At 39.1% G+C, this 17,674-nt stretch overlaps 1 long non-coding RNA gene across 1 annotated transcript in view; it reads right to left on the minus strand.

The window, feature by feature from the left end:
• The window catches only part of LOC128075340 (uncharacterized), an 81,110-nt gene extending 69,184 nt beyond the window's left edge, over nucleotides 1-11,926 (minus strand). Inside the window, exon 1 of the long non-coding RNA XR_008203780.1 lies at nucleotides 11,766-11,926. This is a non-coding gene — a long non-coding RNA (uncharacterized LOC128075340). The remainder of the gene's footprint in view (nucleotides 1-11,765) is intronic.
• Between the last annotated feature and the right edge of the window lie 5,748 nt (nucleotides 11,927-17,674).

Raw genomic sequence — 17,674 nt, forward strand, 5'->3', positions numbered from 1 at the left:
AAGTTTATTGCATTGATTTTTAGCACACATTTCTAAGTAGAGCCCGTTACCTATTCTCTAGTTACTAGGTGATTTCCATCCTGTGAATCAAGTTTCAGGTTCATAAACAAGTGCAGTCTGCAAGCATTCCCAGTAAGAACAGAGAATTAAGTTAGATTTCACTGTTGCTGTCTACTTAGACACTGCAGTAGATTTCTTTAGATGTGATAAGTACTGCGGTCCCAAGTTTTTAGTGCAGAATGCAGATTCAGTTATAGCAGTGGTTATCACCTGTTAACAATTCTGAAACACTTCAATAGAAGGCAGCACCCCCACCACGACCATCAGCGTGCATCACAAACATTTCAGCGTTGGAACACTGTTTTGAACTATGAAGGATACCCTCAAGAGTTAAGAGAAGCTTGACCAGCACACCATAGTTCTCACTGATCATCCATAATTGAAAATACCTTCTCTTACTCTCTCCCTCCTTTCCCAAACCCCAGCTTAAAAATTATTTTAAGAAGCTGGCAAGCGTCAGCAGGGAAGCTGAAGGAACCAGGAGGTCTTCAGACTTTAACACCCTGTTTAGATAGATTAAGTCAGGAAAAGATGCTGCTACAGTCATTCTGAATATCTGATTACTATTTGAGCTGGATTTGATATTTGTCAGCAATGTGCAAGGAGGAAAAACTTGCCAAATTGTGCTAAGTGAGCTCTAACAGTTTTTATTGAACACTTCAACAAATCAGCACATACCTCTAAGCATTTGTACACATGCATGTATGCTTATCAGTAATATCTACAAAATGTCCTGAAACGAATCCACGCATTAGTCCTATCCTCTGCATTTTCTGCCCCATTTAAAAAAAGGACAAAGGTAACAGAGCTGTAGCAGTATTTGTAATTATGCTCTAAAATTATCTGATTGAAATGGCATATTCTCCTGAGAAACTTTAAATCACATTCTAGAAAGCACTCCAGTATTCAACTATAGATAGAACAGGTTTCGAAAGGCAGTTCAATGCTGAAACCTATGCTATTTCAGTGCCCACTGTTGAGCAGCTCAGTAGCAATGCGTGCATGATTTGTTACTATCTCAGACGTATTTTAAAGTTTGATATCAAGGGAATGCTTTAGTGTTCAGCTTAGAATAATGTTCAATTTCAATTACTCAATATTACATTGTTCAACTAATAATTTTTTTAAAGAAATATTTCAGGAATAATTATAACTGCAGCCACTCCAAACAGCTGCAGAAAACAGCACACATTCAGAGTCTGCATTCATTTCATATTTTTCTGAACCAAATGACGTTTTGTGCAATTTACAAACGATTAAACTGGGGATAAGCATTTCAGATGAACGCACAGCTCAAAGTGCATAGTTAGATATAGAATTTTTCCTAGTGTTTCCTCAAAGTACGTACATTTATATCCCCATCAGCAAAATATTCTTAATCGTTTAAATAAAAACCATTTAAAAACAAATAGTGGCACCCTAGGCATAAAATTTTGATCTTCGCTTCCAGATGGAAAAATATTTGGTTTCTACTACAAAGAAATAACTTGAGAAGTGATTTTCTATTTAAAAAAAGCCAAGTCATATTTCCTGCTGTGTTAGCACTGTTTCACTGATGTGCTTAAACAGATCTTGAACATTTACCACTTCTTATAGGTACATATAACCAGGGCGATGACAAGATATCCATGTCATGGTAAATTGAGAAATAATTATTCTATTCTTTGATTTATTACATCAGTTGTGAAGCCTCTAACTGGAGCTGGGTATTGCAGTCTGCGCACATGTGAATACCTTTATTCGTGTTATTTGTCTCGTAATCTGTTCAAATGGGTTAATTACTCATGGGTGTAAAGATGAGCAAAATTTGGACCTTGGCACTTCACTTTACCCTTAAATCTTTATTTGCCTCTGTCTACAAGTCTATACCTATATGATAAAGGAGCAAATTACACAGTTGCTCCAGTGTAATTGTTTTAGATGTTTTGAGCTTGAAATAAAAGCTATGTTAATAAGCCCACAGTTGAAAGCTTTGCTTTCTATAGCATTAGGATGCTTGTTTTCATCTGATGAAAATTATTAATACTAACACAAAAATTGTTTTGAAACCATTTATATGGAATATGTACCTACCTCTTTGGTTAAAATCAGTGATCCATTAAGGCTTTTCTTGCTTTTTTCCAAGCTGTGAGCATACTGCGTATTTAAGTGTGTGTAAGAGTGAAGGTGGGGGGTAGGTTTAGCTGAATAAGAGATTGCTTGATATCTTGAAGTCCTTTGAAGAGTTTTATAGGCTTATAAAGCCCAGTGTGAATGAATGACATTTTTCCCCCCTTTACTTTCACGTATGGAAGTTTGTTAACCTGCGTTTCAATTAGTGAATATTATTAATTAAACTAATTGCAGGTTTAATGAAAAACACATACTTTGCAAAAAAAAAAAAAAAAAAGTTAAGCTTAAGGCTGAAATTGTAGCTGTGGACTCCGATGCTATAATAAAGGCTGAGGCAACGCTCCTGCTGGTGGAGTTTTTCATATTTGTAAATATATTTAACAAAACAAAGCACTGGAGATTTTTTTTTTTTAAAGACAAACCCATAGGAATATATATCCCATAAATTATTTCAGAGAATCCTGATGTTTCTGAACCCACAGTAACAGCCGTTTGTTTTAAAACCAGTACAAGATGCGCTAGAATCCTAACACAACACAAAGCTGCCCTCATTTTTAAGCTATCTACACAAAAGAAACAAGAACTAATTGCAAGTTATCTGCTAGAACTTCTAATACTTTTTCTCCTGACAAAAGAGCATTGTACTTTAAGCTGCAATTATACTGTGACACTAGCAACAAATCAGAAAACTTCGATCCAACACTCTCAAGGAATCCCCATCATTGTATTCCTCTTCACAAACTTTAAATCCCAAATAGGAAAGAAGGCTGAATTTGAGATCTCTCCATTTCTTTGTGACTATTTTATTTTAGCATGCTGTTGTTGTACTTCAGAATTAACTTCACAGAATTCTGTCTAACAGCACCGCATATCCCAGAAGGCTCCTTTAGAACGTTTTAAGAAATGTTGGAATTAGAAGCTTGTTGTTTTACATCTTCTACACAAAGACTGACAAAACACGCTACTCACTAGAAAGCAATTCTTTTAATCTAGCCTCAGTGTTAACTAAAGAGAGAAAGTAATGTAACTAAAGACCCGAATTTAAGAAGCTGACTGCGCACACGGGCTCACATAACGCCTCGTTCATTCTTTCACAATGCGGTTTGAAATAATCTAATATTCAGTACTGAATGTTGTAGAAATAAAGCTACTGATGCTATTCCAAAGAATTACACCTGTTTTTTTTTCCCTCTGGTTTTCAAACCAGCGCTCCATCGTCTGCAGGATTTTGTTAAGAATGTGTTTTAAAGCACTGAAAATGTTTCCATCACATTATTATTACACAAATTGAGACAAATGTTTGCATAATGAAGAATAATTTTATAGGCTATAGGAGTATGATTAGAACCATCTATTGGGAGGGGGGCTGAAAATGGAAAGATGCAACTAACATTTATAAATTGCCAGTGTAAAATTAATAATGTCAAACATTTTTTGAAATAGTATGCAGGGCAGTCAGCAATGGTTTTATCTCAACCATTTTTATAATATCGCTGTTGCATTTTCCACAATTAACTGGTAACTTAATCCATCAAAAGTACATAAAATTAAATCAACTATAAGGAGATGAAATTACTCTTCATACTTCTTTCTTTCCATGCCGAGAGAACTCCAAAATTACAGTAAATTAACTAGGTTATTGAAATCCACTTGTGATCTTGATTTTAGACTTAAAGAATACTTCAGCAAATACTTAACTATATAAACAATAACTGCCTGTTTAACAGAAAGTGTGTGCAGTTTTAGATAAACTCTATTCACTAATATTGATAAGTAAATAGCTGTTTGGAATACTTCACTGTAGCCAAAAACATTCACTATTGAATACATCATACACCTTATACTAAAATACAGCATCATATATTTACATCTTTGTTGTCTTTCTCCTAATAAGAAAATATGAATATGTATATTAAATATCACAGCACAGAAAATAGCAGGTATAAATTACTTCAGTGAACATTCAGACAAAAACAACAAATATTTTCCTTTCAAAAAAATTGGCCCTAATCCTGCAGTGAGACCACAGTCCTGCTAAGGGTCCCTTCTGAACGCAGTGTGCCTCAAACAAGGACCCTTCACTGCCTCGCAGCTTCTCTCTTTATTTGATCTACTATCAAATTAAAGAACTCTGCAGCTTGCAGAATTTTCAGATAACAGATTTTTCCTCTTATAACTTTATTTTTTTTAAAATGAGTAATGATGTTGCTGTTGATACTGTTGCCTCAACGTCAGAATTAAATTGCATGAGAAGCTGTATCTGGTTCAGAGGTTGAAGTACTACTTTTCACTGTATATTAAGGCTCTATGGGAAGACACCTCTGAAACTGCCTTTACGAAGCAGTTTCAGGGCACACTAAGGCTTCTTCTATTTTCTGTCCCCCTGCAGAAAATTTACTGTCTACTCAAACCAGGAAGATTTTCCCACATGTGCAATAAACAAAAAAATCTGCACAGAGATCTCTCCACAAGCTTTGGCCCATGGTGTAACTCCCAGTGAAATCAGCAGCATAGAAATAGCTGCAGTCCAAAACACAAAGCATGATCCCTCCGGACAAGCAGCTGCTGCACGCATCACACAGGAGCCGTAGCATGTAATAGCTCCTGGGTCACCAAGGATGCCCACAGTAAAAGCAGTCAGCTGAAAAACAGCCAGTAGCAACTTATGGCATGGATCTGTCAAAGATGCATTTGCAGAGGGTCTTCATTGGGTCCCAGCAAACACCAGAGCTTCTGCACTAGGGTCTACAAAACCTGAAGCAAGCTTCAGGCAGTGCAAAGGACCCTCAACACCATTCCCAACAGCAGAGTAGAACAAAGCAGTCATGTCTTATTTCTAATTCTAAGTTTACGTGCAGGAGGGATGCAGTGTACCAACTGCCTAGTAAATACAGAATGCCTCTAACTTCCACTTCAGATCATTTAACAGCTTGCAAGCCCTTTGCATTAAGCTCTAGTTTTATAGCCATTCCTATGGCATTCAGGCTTTATCGCTAGAAAGAAAAGCGCTTCCAAACCCTTTAGCTCTAAAATTACTACAACAACTTAAACAGTGACAGAAGGGCTGGAACAGCTCTGAGTTCCACCTGCTCCAGAAGGAGCTCCATTTCCACCTTTGCAAGGAGCACTGCAGGAGGAAGCAGTCAGAGATGCTGCTTGCAGCTTGCTGAGACAGCAAAGCAGCCACAGGCTGCTCTCAGGTTTGGTAGTTTGATTTTCCTAATCTTTCTTACACTAATAAAACAGGTTTGTAAGATAGCTTTAGTAACCAGAAAAAAAAAAAGTTCTTCTGTATCAGAAAGAAGAAACATATTAGCATTACATTACATCAAAGTTTAATCAAGCCCTGCTTTTCTGTTTTCAGGTATGATTCCTCCAAATCAATGGGAATTTGCTCAGATAAGGAGCAAGGATCACTCACTGATAAGTCTGAAGTTAAAATATCCACTGCTTCATTATAGACCATTTCTAGGACTAGGTCTGATTATTCTTCTGCAACAAGGAAAAAGCTAGGCTCACACATTTCAAAACTAAGGGTGGGTGGTAGGGCTACCAAATCTCCCCCAGCATCAGGGCACACTGAAAAAATGGCAACTCATTGCTAATAGCCGTTAGAAGCCTCTTATTTTGGTCTATATGAGTTCATTAGGATTACTCAGGTGACTGATGCTACACTGTAAATGTCTCCACGATTGCACAAAATGCTGTGTTAACAAAAATCAAAATAAAATAACTTGTTAAGTACATAAAAATGCAGCTGAATGATTCACAGGCAATTGTTTTGCCTCCATATACCTGCACACTATGAAACAGTCTCTAATAACAAGACTGTGTGCAAGACGTCAGCCCCAGTGACTGTAGTTCTGCAATATCACAAAGCCTAGTGCTACTTCCCCTGCCATCTCCTCCACTAATGCTGCACCAGCATAAATCTTATCTTGTTATTCTCAAGTCTTCAATGGAATCAAATGGCTTCTTTCTAGATTCAGGAGTGAAAGCAGCCTGCAAAAGACCTTTTTTTTTTTTTTTTTAAAACATTTCCAAAGCCCAATCATCTCAAGTCCAATCCACTCTCTTGTAGGATTACTGCAGCCCTTCTTTCTTGCCTCCCTTCCCCAGAAGAACACGAAGGCTACTCTACAAACACATCTGATTGCAATCTCTCTTACAAACACCATGAATCCCTAACATCGAACAGCAAGACACTCCACATATTCTACTAGAAACGCTGCACAAGAGCATATGGAACTGGGGGGAGGGGGTGTCAAGTGGTCACACCCCCACCTCAGACTCAGCTGAGTATGGCCCTGGAACAAGGCAGCTGCTCCCCCCAGCAGCACTGGGGCCAGACTCTTCCCCAGTGGCCGTGGCGACAACATACCCCAAACTCTCTATGGGTTGAAGTTTGTTGTCCTTTTCCAAAGGCAATGCTCAAAATCCACTAACTAACCTATTTTACAAAATAAAAGTCACCAAGAACTTCAAGCTCTTTGCATATTGAAATCCATGCACAGATATACACACATGTATTCTGTTGAATACGCTTAGATCCAGGCAAAATACAAATATCCAACTGATTCATCCCAGATTCTAACACATAAAGCTGTATGCATTTATGTGTACTTCTAGAAGCAAGCCCAACAAGCCTCCTTTGAATTGGGGAAAATATATGTGGAGAAATTACTTCGTGTTAAGCTTGAAAACTGCAAATTTTTTCCTTTCCATAATTCACTGATTGATTCCTGATTTGGGGTCCTTGTGGGAATTTTGTCTGATAGGCACTTCTGCAGCAGGTGAAGTGACAGCAAGTCTCGGGTGGATTTCTGGACAACAGAATAATATCGTATCACGACGCCTGCGCAGTGCCCTCTCCATGCACAATAGCTCTGAGTGGCAGTGCATGGTAAGCAGATAAAGCAGTAAGAAGTATATGATCTGATGAGCTTGGCTAAGCTGGGGGCGTCTCCTCTACTCGGCTAAATTAAAAACCTCCCTGCAATTTCAGCCCTAATCACCCCCTCTGATGCTGTAATTGATGATGGTCAGTTAACTCCTTCGTTCCCAAGGCCATTTATCAGAACCTAGGGAACTGCACATTAACCAGCTCGTCATCACGTATCAACTGGATTTAACATTTCTGGAGCATTTAGAGAGATATGAATTACATGGGAAGCAAACATTTCATGGCAGGCCTCTGGTTACATTAGAGCCACAATGCCTCGCTCCCAAGTGGTACAAGCTGCCTTTAAGCCTGGTTTGTGGAAAATCTCTCTTTGATGGCATTGAGACACACATTGGCTTCTCTGCCACTCTCCTCCCTGTGGCTGGCACAGGCAGCATGCCAGCAGCATTATTACACCCTTGCACCTCCCAGCTGGCAAAAATAGCCCTTTGCAGCCTTTACCAGTTGGTGCAAGCTGCTCTAACTTGTGTTGAGAAACCAAACCAGAAAAGTTCTATTTGCATTTTCAGCTTGAGTCCAGACGCAGTCCCTGTATGCTCTATGTACAGGCTTGCTGCTAGCTCCTTCACACGTGCTCCAAACTTAATAACAAAGGTATGACTCGTGCTGTTAAAATGATCCTAGAGCCAAACAATATCTTTCTATTCCACCTTCTATTTGTAATGGGTTTTTAGGGAATTGTCTGTGCAGTGCATTCTTCCTCTCTTGCAGGATTCTTTAAGCCTAACTCATACAAAGAAAGAAAAAAATTCCATAAGGTGTGATATATGTTTATACTCTGCTGAATAAAAGGCTTTTCAGCACCGGGAAATCTATAGCATGAATTATTCTAACTGATTTATAATAGACAGCAATGCCTTAAGGACCCTATTCTGACTATTTGTGCTTTCATGACAGGGTCAATGTACTAGCTGCACCATATTCAGTAACTAGAGCATCCAAGGTGTACATCCATATATCTGTTTCAGAATGACAACCTATTACTGCACTTTAGAAGAGGGTAAGAGGCAATTCCCTTGCCTTGCCCCCTCCCTTTTTTTTTGTGGGGGGAAGGAGGGGAGGGGGAGAAAGGCAGGGGAGTGAGGAGGGCAGTGTCAAAAGACTCAGATCTTCATAAAATTCATAGCTCCAGTATCAACACAGCCATCTTGCCTAGATTTTTAAATAGCTCCTTGCTATATCAGGATACCAGCAATTGCTGATGTTTAATTTTATTTTTATTTCTGTTGTGTTCTTCTGCTTTCTTTTTCTTGCATGGGGAATAGGCTGCAAAGTCTTGATAGCATGAAGCTATTTCGTTTCCAAATCACAGAACTGCCACTCCATAAACAGGAAACTGACTCAGGAGATATCTGGGTAACAAAAAATGAGTCAGCTCAAAGGGGAACAGGGCAGAAACCTCTCTCTAAGTTCAGTTTGAGTAGCAGACATTTCAAGTTGCCACAGTAAGTTGCTTCAAGAGTATTTTACTCAGTAACAGCTGACTGCTGGCTGGCAAGAAAATTGAGTGAACTGGTAGATCTTCCCACCAAAGGTACCATTCCTCATTATCTACCTGCACAGGAGGGCAGTAGTCATTAAGTGCTTTGACAGTTGAAAGCATCAGTTCTAGACAGCCATTCCTACCAGATAAGAAACTCATCTTGTTAAGAGTATGATATTCTCATATATCACAACATTTTCCAATGAATAGAGAAAAGAAAGTACTACTACTTTTATTTTTCTGGATCCATGAGAAAGGACAGAGTCATGGCTGGATTCAGACAATCTTTGATCAAGATCAGCTGTGGGGTGGAAAACTGAAGATATATTAAACAGCAAGAAAATAACTTTATTAACATACACCTCCCTTGCTGCTGTTATTCTTGAACTAGATCATTACCACCCCACCCACAAATAATCACATCCTCCTCCTCTCCTAATAGTGCTTGACTAATTCAGTACAATACTAAAGTTCTTATCAAATGAGTTCACAATAATTTGGTCCCCAGCATACAACAGAACTAGCCCTGAAGGTCTCCCAGTGCAAACAGGACACACGGCACTGAAAAGTGGTGTCTGCCAATCAATAAATGAATTTAATTAAGTAGTGAAGAGGCTGATCTCATATGGCTGGAACCATTGAGCATAGGTGTGTGTGGACATGCACACTCAACACATTAGCAGATCCAAGCCAAAATACAAAATAATCCATAAACTTTTCCAGTTGCAATTAAACTAAACAGAGACCCTTGCTTTGCCTAGGCTGGTAGAACATCTTCTGGACTGGACTTCCCAGGAAATACAAAACTATGGTTGAAATAGAAAACACAGAAAGAAATATATGCATAAGGTTATGTGAGTTTTTCATTTTATATTTAATTCTACATTTCACACTGTTTTACAACAGTTTGAAGTCATCAAGACGGGAGGAAAATTAAGCCTGGTAATGGAAAATAATTTCAAGTACACCCAAGAACAACATCTGAAGATTAGCATGTTCCCCTTAACAGGTCAGCCTTGATAGCTTTACTCACAGAGAAAGTGTTGCCTATAGTTAAAGGAAACATGCCAAGACACTGAGAAAACTATTCTATTTACTAAATATCTACATGCAAATATGCTTCTGTATCCAAATGACATGCAAACAAGCACCCAATCAACTGTGAAAGATTATGTATTCACTTTTTCTGTACTTGCATACAAAAGTGCTGACCAGCTCTCTGTATCTGCTCAGGTACTAATACCAGTGCAGGCCACTCCAAAAATATTTTCCCTTTTGCGGCCCCTCTAAGGCAACAGAGACTTCGGCCACAAACCAAATTAATTGGCCAGTGGGGATTTCCCTTAGAGGAGCAAAGCACTCTTCAGCTACATAGGACTGACATCTTACCCCATTCCCCTTTTGCAGTCTGTCACCAATAGACTCATTCCTGTCACAGAAGGGACACACCAGCCATATGGCTACAACGCTTTGTGTTACAGCTACTTGGGACCAACCACCTCATAACAGGACAACTAGAAGTCACAATAAGCCAGCGCAGCCCACCATACACCTGAGGTTTTCCCTGCAGAGCTCTAGAAGATGGCAACTGGCTCCATGTTACCTTCGATTTAACCTTCTTCCCAGAAAGTGCTCGTGGAGAACACTAAATGAGGGACTCCAGTTAGTTTGCCAGCCTTGGCTGGTTTTCGATTCTTACTTTGTTTTTAAGATTCATTGCAAATGAGTAAAGCATTAGAACGTTAACTTATATTGTATTGCAGAGCTTATTCCAGTAAACCTGTCAAAATTGGCATCATGAATAATAATACTTAGCACTTACATAGTGTTTTATATTTTCAGAGCATCATAGACATTAACTTAATTAACAAGTGACAGTTTCACAAGCAGAAGCTCTCCCTGCAGCACTAGTCTGCATGTCTGAATTTCTCACAAAAATTCAAACTCTGCGTTAATCCACTTGTCTTTCATCCTTCTGAAAAGATTATCTTCCTTTTTATTCGACTCCCTTGGACACAGACACCCATGCTTTTAAAAACCAAGCTATTAAAAAAATTTAGGTGGAAGAACAGTGACTTAACATAAGCTAATTGGAAAATCCACATTACCCTACTTTTCAACCTAAATTACTCAAAAATCAGAGCTCTATCAAGTACGTATCTAGACAGAATATGTTTCTAAATTGGTATAAAATGTACTTAATATTGATTGCTGTGCAATTTCCCAAACTGCTCAGAAACAGAAAGACATAATTAGGTTTTATTTGAATTTTTTCCTTCGGGTTTAAAAAGAAAAATGGGAAAAAAAAAAAAAGAAAAAAAAAAAATCAATACATTAGTCTATCTGCAGAAGAAAAGTAAGTGAAACTCCTGTCTCTAGAAATTTATACTGTGTATTCATTAGGGAGAATAGTCAGTTCTAGGAGCTATATTTCAGAGAAGATTTGTGAAATCTGTACTAAATTCCAGAGTTTAACCATGCTGGAATAACATCTGCCTCGTTTTCTACTCATAATCCACCAAGCAGATTCAGGACCTGTAGGTCATAGCTGCTCCAGACAGAAGTCCCCTCTGCTTCGTCCACCTACTCAAGGATGGGCAAAGTATTTTTCACCCTGGCCTTCATCAAAGTAGTTCAGTTTTCAGACGCAAAGGCCAAATTTGAGGAACTGCACCAACAAGCCTGACTTACAAAAGATCCATGAATGCTATAGCTCATAGCCCACGTGGGCAGTACGTGCATTCACTGCCCTCACATCGTATACTTCCACACCACAGAGTCACTGCAAACACCACCACATCCCCCAGCACCAGCCTCAGAAAAATCAAAGGCAAACGCAACTCAAGCATCTGTACAAGAGAGGGAAGAAACCCTCATTAACACACAACTCTGCCTTTAGCCAACTGAGTGGTGAGTACAGCTTTGAAGCCTCCCAACCACTACACTGAGCAGTTTCCACAAGCAAAAACCAGTAACTCAAGGAGCAGAACACCCAGAACCAATGCTGGCTTTGGGAAAACTCTCAGCAACAACCCCAGTTCACCCTCCTCAGAGGGCCCAGCAGCAGCCCTGAAGCAATCAACCCCCTCCCCACACACAAACAGCAGGAACAAAGAATCTCATTTTAGCAGCACTTAGCTTACTTACAGATCTGTTGCCTTCTGATCAGCACATCTCTAGAGCAGAACCAAATGTTGCAGAACCATCTCCACCAAATCACTCATGAATCCTCATGATAAAGGCTAAGGCAAAGCTATGGCAGCTGAGCCCCATCAAGGTCCTGCTGAAGGCTCACAGCTGCTGGCACTGATGAGGGACCACCACAGCAACGCAGCCCTCCAGCAGCCGCACCTCAGCATCTTTTTTCCCGCTCTTTTATGGCAGGCCAGCAGCTATGGCTTAAAGCCCAACAAAATGGCGGCTGCGAGGGCAGGCAGAGTTGCTGCTGGCTGGCCAATCTTGTTTAGAGGCACTCATCTCCCATTCAGTCACAGCATCCCTTGTCATTACCTGCTGCCTCCATTTTATTCAGTATCTGTGCAACTCTCAGCAGCTTTCCTTAAAATCCCAGATCCTAAAGTCAAGTCAAGGAGTTTGCATTTTCCTGATCCCCATTTCAAAAGAAAGTTTGCAGCTGCTTGAAACCCCCAGTGGCTACACCAACCCAAACGTGTGGGTGCTACCAGAAAAAAGGAAAAAAAAAAAAGAAAGAAAACCACAAAGCATCAAAAGCATCTCTCCATGTTATGAGCACCTGAGGACTGTTGCAAGCTGAGGGCTGTGAGTTCCTTCCCTCACAAAGTGCTTGATCTGCACACCTGTGTCTCTGGAAAGCAGCTTCTTCATACAGCACAACTGCTATGAGGATTTGGTGATGACACGGATGTTAATTTATTGTGTTATAGTTACACTGGGAAGTGATGTTTCTTTCCAGTTACTTCTTGTGCAGAAGAGGACACAGACCTGTGTGTGCTCCAAGTGTGACAAGCAGGAATTTAGCAGCAGGAAACAGGAGAAATCAGCATTTCTCCACTACAACATCACTAACAGCCATGTAGCCTGATTATCCCACCAAATCTGGCACTTAAATAAAAAAAAAACAGCCAAACTAACTTGTTCAGCCAGCACAAGTGATTCTGAAGTCACCTTAACTCTAATGCATTGGTGCACTGCGCGAACAGCAGTTCACAATTTTCCTTCCTCTAACAGCTCAAACACTGGCAGAGCTCCTATCAGAGCTTTTAATATCTGCTGTAAGCCTCTGTTTAGCAGGAAGATTACATCCCCCAGATTTCACAGTTCAAAAGTTCATACTGTACTGTTCTATTTATAGACTTGCCTGACATTGCTGCTTCTTCAGCAGTGATATTCTGGAAAAACAAATCAATCTGAAGTATTTTGGAACATGGCTTTGAAGAGTTTATGTTATGCAGATATGCACAAAATCACGAGGAGATTTTGCTTGCTGGCGTAGACTTTCCAGTTAAAATTTCTTCTGACCTCTCATTGGACTTCAACTTTTGAAAATAAAGTTAAAATCCAGAACTGAATAATGAACACAAAATTCAGAACATGCTTTGCTTCTAGTTTGCAATTTCGTCCAAAGGAACAGAATTATTGAAAGTACAGAACAAAAAAAAAAAGACCATCCACAGGTTAAAAATTACGTTTGCTGGAACAGAATCATGCTGGTCATGAATAGAAAGACCCTTCCAGCCTGTGCATCCTTGATGATTTTTATGTTTACCTTTCACTCCCCTTGTACATCTTTTCTCCTGGTCTTTCAGCAAGTAAATTCTTCATACTCTGTCTTAGTGCAGAACTGCTTTAGAAACACAAAGTAGACGTTTTAAGTCATCTCCATATATTCAGTTCTGGAGCGATAACACTCGGGCCTCAGTCTAATCTCATTTACACAGATCAAAATCATTTCATAGAGTAAGTGATGCAACGCTGCTGTAAATCTGCACTGCTTCTTTCTTGGGTCAGTTTTGTGTGTGATGTTTTAAACACAACTCTGTGCCAACTCATTTAAATGTATTCTTTAATCAAGCCTCTTTTTAAAAAATGAGGAGGCACTCATGTTTGTGAAGAGCTCTGGCCTGCCACTGCTTTCAAGTCAACATCCTTCTTTTACAGACCCCATCCAGCCTGACCCTTTCCTGATCTGAGGTTGGCAGCATCATATTGATTATTGTCTTCATTCGTCACTGCAAATGATCAAATACTTATTTTACAGCAGAACTGAAATAGGAAAAGGTAGTGAGACAGAAGGCTTCAGCAGCAAATTAAGGAGAGCTCTCAGATTCATATCCTCTGGAGCTGCAGAACAAGAACAAAACTGCACTGCCATCTTCATTGCCAGAACAGAATCTAGAAAGTCCTGACCCTGAGCACTCATCTTTACCATCTACTTAGCAAAGCATTTAAATGCATTGACTAGCTTTCAAGTACCATGTTATCTACTTAGAGAAATGATTTAGTTACTGATTCATCTGAATACTATAAACATCAGAGAGCATTTCTCAAAAATGTGTTTCTCTGTAAGTGATGATTTTGGTACTGTGGTTAGTTTACTAAGTGAAGCACAGGTCTGAGAGACTTTTATAATTGAATCCAGAGCGGTTTTCACTTGTACATTCAGGTCACAGCTAGCTGAAGTATCCTTTAGCATCTTGCTGCACACAGCATCATCGTCCAAGAAGCAACTTCTCACCACCTCTTCTGTTCCATGTTTCCTTCATAGCACCATGGGCTAGAAGGGACAGACAGTTGTACATTACTTTTTTGCACTTTACTTAAAAACAATGTTTTGAAGTACTCCTGAGGTCATGAGTATGGGCTTGAAGCACGTGCATTTAATCCATTCAGACACTAAAGAAAATAAAGCTCAAATTTAGGCATGCTCTGTCCAAATGGAACTGTAGCCTACAACCACAGCACCTAGATCTCAGGCGTATATCTTGCGTCTTTACAAAAGAACACAATCTTCTGCCTAATGCTATTCCATTCCCTTTTTCCAAGGGGAATGCACCTTCTGAAGGTATAATCTGTAAGCTCCTTAGCCAGTGTATCTTCTGACAAGCTTTGCCCCGCTAGTTCTCGCAAAGCAGCCCGCACACTCTCGGTTCGCACTCCTCTCAGCTGAGATGACAGAAGCAGGGCATTCTGAGTGCCACTTCTCATGCTCAAACTGTGAGTAGCGAACTGCTTACACAAATCCTCCTCTTAAAACGGCTGGCCCAGCGTGACAGCTTTCGGTGTGGTAATGCAGAGCTGTACACCTGCAAGAGCCAGCCAGCCTGTAGTGGTGAGAGTGTTTTGATCGCAGACTGCGGTAAATATTTAATTATCGTGTGATTTCGTCTGTGCAAGCCTCAAAGTGTTTTTCAATACCAATACTTGCTCTAGTTATGTGTAACCATCTTTCAACTTTAAGAAATATATTCAAGAGTGATGATAAATATTTCATAAAACTGTAACTAAAACCTGTTTGAAGACATAAAGTGTCCTGCTGCTTATGTTGACGTTAGAGGAAGTACTTCAAGAGTGTATTAATTTCAAATAATTTTTAAAAGTCTTATACTTGTTGGATATTTGCTTTGCCTGGCTTAAAATCAAGGCCACAATGTGACAGTCATTATACTGTAACGTGAATTCACTATCCTCCCTTCACACAACGTACATAGCATGATTCAAGGTTAAGCACGGAATATCAAAACACTGCTAGCATGGACAATTTTAATGGTAAAGGAACCTTGACTTCTACTGATTATATTAGTTCAACTAAAATTGACCTTCAATATATGAAGATTTCATTTTCATAAGTAAATGGTATGACTGATGCCTTTCACTAGACTTACAAAAAAGTAATCAGAATTGAAGCTCTCAAGGCCACAATTATTTTTTTTTTCAGTTCAAATTACAGATAACAGAAGGAAATAAATAGTTATGAGATGTTAAAAGCTAAACTAATTTTTTGTTTGTTTGTTTCTTAGTAAAAGACTGGTAATTACTATTGGGTTCCCTCTAGCTAGCATAACTAAATAACGTGTCACTTTCCAACATTATCACCAGAGTTGTTGCTTATGCATATTTATCTAGTTAATGGGATAGATTTATTACAAGTATTGAATAATTTGGACCCAGCCTACATTGATGTATTTTATGGCGTGTGGTCAACACAGCTATTACAGCATGGATCTGCAACTGCTCTATAAACTGGAGAATGCAGTCATTAAAATGAATGAGCACAAGTGTTTGTTATGCTGTTTTTAATTATATGTTTATCTCTTTTTCTATTATACTTCCATTTTATTTATACCACATGTGGTCACATATGGTCCATAGATGTTATATTAGGGAGTTTAAGCAAACCCTAGGCAATCATCTTTGTTTATTTAGAAGGGCAAACTTACCTAAGCAGAAATTACAGTTCTACGCATCTCACTTTACATTCATATTCCTGATTTTCAGTGAAGTCCAATATCCAAAGTTGAAAGTATTCTAAGGGGAAAAGGAGCAAATATATTTATCCATCATATGGCACATTGGTTTTGAGAGGATTTGGTATCCCTGTTAGAATCTAGACTCAATAATACATCTATGTCCCTTCCAGCTCGGAATATTCTCTACTTTAGAGTTTATCACATGTAAAACATGGCTTTATTTTTTAAATTAGATGTTTACGTGATAAATTCCTGAAGAAGTTGACTTAACGTCAGAACAGAACCGAAAACTCTGGCAACAGAAATTCATAGAACTATTTGTTTAATAACAGTTTAAAAGGATAATTTAAGGCATAAATCAATGGTACTTTCAGTGCTCAGTTCTTTTTTTTCTTCTGCCGTATGGATAAATATAATTCCCTTGTGTACTCATGAAAATAGTCTAAGAAGATAACACAGGTATTGTAGGACATCTCTGATGGAACATCTATACTGCCAGTGGACTGGTAGCCACTAGAAACCAGTCTGTAAAGTCAAAAGAAACCCAGGGGTATGGCACTTACCTCTGAAGGCCATTGGCATCCATTTAGGTCTGTGATGTATACCATGAAGGCCATTTGATTTGTTCTTAGTTGACTTATGGTCTTATTCTTCACAAAATTTTAACAGTGCGAATAGGACAGAAAGATTGAAAGGAGATTGAGAGCACTCTTCCAGTGAGTTGTATGGTCTTCACTATCTGTTAATGTTAATGCTAGAAAGCACGATCATCTAAAGCTTCGTGAAAATCAAAGACATTGTTTTAATCCATGTACTTTCTTTGGACAATTAGCAGTCAAAGATTTGCCAGAGAGTCGTGTCCAGACACAACCATCTCTGAAAATTTACATACATAAATACATTACTTTTCTCATTGTTATATTCCCAACTTCAGCTCAAGGCCTGTATCTTTCACATGACAGAATGTGAAAAAATTATGCATTTAGCTAAATCAGCTTAACCTGGGTCAAGCTACGCCCATATTGGAGCTCTGCCATCGTAAGTGAAAAAGAATTATAGATCTGATGTTACATGCTCTGATGAAGGAGAAGCAGCGACACTGGGCTGATCAGCAGTTTAACAGTGACACAACTGGCACCCTCTGAGGACTGAATCAGGTCTATTGAAATGATCAATTTAAGTTTTAAATTATAATTTTAATTATTTAAAATAGAAAGTTGGCAGAGCTAGGACAAAAATCCTTTGTGTCAAATAGTAATTACATCTGACTTTTTCACCAGAAACACTAAGTGCTGTAGTACTGCATTATAACTGCTTAAAAGTATAAGGTTCTTTCTTTTGCATAGTTCAGATTGTGCACTGAACTAGATAGCTTTGTTACTAGGGCACACGGTGCTCCATTCCTGGAACCCTGCTTGAACTCTTTACTTAAATGAATACACTGGTTTTGCTCAGTCATTAGTAGGTAGTAACTCACATTGAAATGCACTGCGTTTAATTCAGGACAGTTGGCAGTCTCTGAAGGGAGACTCCAAAATGAGCCAGCATATAAAGAGGGGAGAATGTCTTCAGCTTAGAGCTGGGGTTACCATTAGCGCAAGGAGGGGA

Source organism: Tympanuchus pallidicinctus, unplaced genomic scaffold, assembly GCF_026119805.1.
Source record: "Tympanuchus pallidicinctus isolate F22 unplaced genomic scaffold, pur_lepc_1.0 scaffold12, whole genome shotgun sequence".
Taxonomy (NCBI): domain Eukaryota; kingdom Metazoa; phylum Chordata; class Aves; order Galliformes; family Phasianidae; genus Tympanuchus; species Tympanuchus pallidicinctus.